This window comes from Natator depressus, chromosome 14, assembly GCF_965152275.1.
Source record: "Natator depressus isolate rNatDep1 chromosome 14, rNatDep2.hap1, whole genome shotgun sequence".
Taxonomy (NCBI): domain Eukaryota; kingdom Metazoa; phylum Chordata; order Testudines; family Cheloniidae; genus Natator; species Natator depressus.
The window spans coordinates 477,153-481,951 of NC_134247.1; positions in this window are offsets into that span (position 1 = coordinate 477,153).

Below are 4,799 nucleotides of genomic sequence, written 5' to 3' on the forward strand. Positions count from 1 at the left end.
ACAGAGATTGAGGTATAAGTACATTCAGTGTTTTGGAAGAGCCCAGGAAAGACTCAAGAAGCTCCAGTCCTCTACAGTGAATTTGAGCCATGCCTAGGGGGAAAAAAACCTTCTGATTGGCTGCTCGCCCCACCTGTCTGCTTCCTGCAGCAGAGCAACCAATCAGAGCTGCTGTAGGAGTTCTCTCTCTCTCTCTCCTGCTCCCCTCAGCAACCCAAAGCCATTCTCACAGGTGGGACAGGGAGCAGACAAAGCCCAGAAATTCAGGGTGGCTCTGCTCCCTCCTTCCCCTTCTGTGAGCAATGGGACAGCTCCTTTGCCTTTCCCCACAACATTCACCTGGGAAGAGGCAGAGGGTGGTGAAGTTCCCTTTGTCCTGTGCACTGAAGGAGGCAGGGGTCCTTTGGAAAAAACAGGATGTGATCGTGTAATTAAAGACTGTATCATCATGGATATGTCAAGGGGGTTGTATTCAGGTTGCATGGGCCACCTGCACTGGCACTTCCTAACTTTGGAGCATTTGACTTCACAACCTTACTAGTGGTCTTTTAGTGTAGTTTTTGTAAGTAATTATACAGGCATTAAAAAAAAGTAGATTTTGTTTTCTTCTTCCCCCAGACTCAGTCAAACCCCATTAAACATCAGGAGATTTCGCAGGCTGGCACTCTGAAGCCCAAGGGCACTACCTTCATATGTATAACTGTCTTTGCCACAGGGTGACTGTTTACAGGGCACTGATCATTGTAGACCAGAGGTTCTCAAAATGGGGGGCACACAACGTATTCTGGGGGCAGCTTGAGAAACTTTGGGGGAAAAGACATATTGCGCATTTAGAGCTGCGTGGTTGGAGAGCCGTGGCTGCTGGCCAGGCGCCCAGCTCTGAAGCCAGCGCTGCTGCCCGCAGCAGCGGAGAATTAAGGATGGCATGGTATTGCCACCCTTCTGCACTGCTGCTGGTGACAGTGCTGCCTTCAGAGCTCAGCGCCTGGCTGGCAGCCGCTGCTCTCCAGCTGTCCAGCTCTGAAGGCGGGGAGGGGGAAATAAACTACTACAGACACAAAGAAGGGGGGCATGATCAAATACGTTTGAGAATCACTACTCTAGACAGGCAGAATAACATGGGAGAATAACATGAGGGGGAAAGGAGTCCAGGAGAGCTGGCTGTATTTTAAAGAATCCTTATTGAGGTTACAGAAACAAACCATCCCGATGTGTAGAAAGAATAGTGAATACGGCAGGCGACCGGCTTGGCTTAACAGTGAAATCCTTGCTGATCTTAAATACAAAAAAGCAGCTTAAAAGAAGTGGAAGATTGGACAAATGACCAGGGATGAGTATAAAAATATTGCTTGGGGATGCAGGAGTGAAATCAGGAAGGCCAAATCACACCTGGAGTTGCAGCTAGCAGGAGATGTTAAGAGTAACAAGAAGGGTTTCTTCAGGTATGTTAGCAACAAGAAGAAAGTCAAGGAAAGTGTGGGCCCCTTACTGAGTGAGGGAGGCAACCTAGTGACAGAGGATGTGGAAAAAGCTAATATACTCAATGCTTTTTTTGCCTCTGTCTTCACGAACAAGGTCAGCTCCCAGACTACTGCACTGGGCAGCACAGCATGGGGAGGAGGTGATCAGCCCTCTGTGGAGAAAGAAGTGGTTTGGGACTATTTAGAAAAGCTGAACGTGCACAAGTCCATGGGGCCGGATGCGTTGCATCCAAGAGTGCTAAAGGAGTTGGCGGATGTGATCGCAGAGCCATTGGCCATTATCTTTGAAAACTCATGGCGATCGGGGGAAGTCCCGGTCGACTGGAAAAAGGCTAATGTAGTGCCCATCTTTAAAAAAGGGAAGAAGGAGGATCCTGGGAACTACAGGCCAGTCAGCCTCACCTCAGTCCCTGGAAAAATCATGGAGCAGGTCCACAAGGAATCAATTCTGAAGCACTTAGAGGAGAGGAAAGTGATCAGGAACAGTCAGCATGGATTCACCAAGGACAAGTCATGCCTGACTCATCTAATTGCCTTCTATGACGAGATAACTGGCTCTGTGGATGAAGGGAAAGCAGTGGACATGTTGTTCCTTGACTTTAGCAAAGCTTTTGACATGGTCTGCCACAGTATTTTTGCCAGCAAGTTAAAGAAGTATGGGCTGGATGAATGGACTATAAGGTGGATAGAAAGCTGGCTAGATTGTCGGGCTCAACAGGTAGTGATCAATGGCTCCATGTCTAGTTGGTAGCCGGTATCAAGTGGAAAGCCCCAAGGGTCGGTCCTGGGGCCGCTTTTGTTCAATATCTTCATTAATGATCTGGAGGATGGTGTGGATTGCACCCTCAGCAAGGTTGCAGATGACACTAAACTGGGAGGAGAGGTAAATATGCTGGAGGGTATGGATAGGATACAGAGGGACCTAGACAAATTGGAGGATTGGGCCAAAAGAAATCTGATGAGGTTCAACAAGGACAAGTGCAGAGTCCTGCACTTAGGACGGAAGAATCCAATGCACCGCTACAGACTAGGGACCAAATGGCTCGGCAGCAGTTCTGCAGAAAAGGACCTAGGGGTGACAGTGGACGAGAAGCTGGATAGGAGTCAACAGTGTGCCCTTGTTGCCAAGAAGGCCAATGGCATTTTGGGGTGCATAAGTAGGGGCATTGCCAGCAGATTGAGGGACGTGATCGTTCCCCTCTGTTCGACACTGGTGAGGTCTCAGCTGGAGTACTGTGTCCAGTTTTGGGCCCCACACTACAAGAAGGATGTGGAAAAATTGGAAAGAGTCCAGTGGAGGGCAACAAAAATGATTAGGGGACTGGAACACATGACTTATGGGGAGAGGCTGAGGGAACTGGGGATGTTTAGTCTATGGAAGAGAAGAATGAGGGGGGATTGGATAGCTGTTTTCAACTACCTGAAAGGGGGTTCCAAAGAGGATGGCTCTAGACTGTTCTCAGTGGTAGCAGATGACAGAACAAGGAGTAGTGGTCTCAAGTTGTAGTGGGGGAGATTTAGGTTGGATATTAGGAAAAACTTTTTCACGAGGAGGGTGGTGAAACACTGGAATGCGTTACCTAGGGAGGTGGTGGAATCTCCTTCCTTAGAAGTTTTTAAGGTCGGGCTTGACAAAGCCCTGGCTGGGATGATTTAATTGGGGATCGGTCCTGCTTTGAGCAGGGGGTTGGACTATATGACCTCCTGAGGTCCCTTCCAACCTTGATATTCTATGATTCTATGAGAGAGCAAACAAGAGATCACTTTGTTAGGATGCTAGTGGCCTGAGGCCAGGATACGAGAACCATTCACACAGGATTTTGAAAGAGGAAGTCAGAACATAGAGGCTGGATTAGTTTTGCCCTGCCCCATACCCCCAACACTCCAGTCCTCTCCAATACACCAATCCCCTCAAGGTTTCCATTGCTCACCAGTCACTTCTAGTAATTTAGGACAAACAGATAATGAAAAGAAAGTTACCTCTAATTCTGCTTGGGAGGACAGTGTAGGGGTGTTGCACCGCAGCTGGCCTGGTTCATTCTGTTTTGCTACTAATGGCCTCCAGGGTCAGGAAGCTTTAAAAGGTAGTAACAATGCAACCTCCACTATGGAGCTGCTACTGCAGTTTCCCCCTAATGTGTTTGGCTGGAGAAGTTCCAGCCATCTTGTGCTCAGCAGCAAAGATGCAGGAGTGAGAATCCGTCAGAGATGAGACTTTTAGATTCCTCTAAATCCAACAATATTCTGCCAAGAACTTAGGGTACATCTGCACTTCAATAAAAAACCCACGGCATCGAGTTTCAGAACCCAGGTCAATTGACTTGGGCTCACAAGGCTTGGGCTGTGAGGCTAAAACTTATAGTTTTAGACATCCAGGTTCAAGCTGGAGCCTGGGCTCTGACACCCACCCCCATCACAGGGTTTCACAACCCAGGTGGCAGCCTGAACCTGAGCATCTGCACTGAAATGTTTAACCTCACAGCCGGAGTCCCATGAGCCCAAGTCAGCTGAGCTGGGCCAGCCATGGCCATGGATCTTTTATTACAGAGTAGACATACCCTGAGAAGCATCATGTGGGGAGGCCACCCCAAATACAAAGGGCTTCTCCTTTAATCTGCCCATCTACGAGAACTCTCAGAAACCATTTTTTCCATTTTGAGCAGCTGAGGCTCTGGCCTCTCACTCAATTACAGCTACTGTACAGCTGCAGTCCATGGGCCTCTCCCGGGTCTCAAGGAGAGACTTGGAGCTGAGCAACCACCCTGGAGGTTTAATTCCAGGCCCCTTCTGTTTTTAGCTGTGCTCAAAATCTCTAACCTCTAGATGCCCTCAGCTAGTTCTCCATACAGCTGCCCCGTTTATTGGCCAACCCCAGAGGGTCTCCCTGCAGGAAGCACATTACAGAGATCAACACAACAGTTAAGAACAAACATTAGAGTTCCCAAATTTGTTAAAGCATGCAACCAATGATTGCTAAGTATTATAACAAAATGCAAAAGCTCTTTATTTTAAAATAAACCCTGCAAAACAAACCATGAAAAAAAATCAACCCCTAGACGCAGAGAGAAGGACACATACTTCACTTTCATCTTCGTTTTAAAAATGTGCATTAAAATTAATATAAAATCATTCACCATCTCCTACACATTATTTTCTGAAATACTATAGCAATGGAAAGAGAACAACTCACACCCTCTTCACCAGTTCAAAGCCAAGGAAATAGGCACTGCGCAGCTCAGGGACCTTCTGGAGCCAGGAGCTCATTCTTTGCAGCTTGTCTATTTAGTAGGATCCACTGTGACTCCCCCACCATGTGGA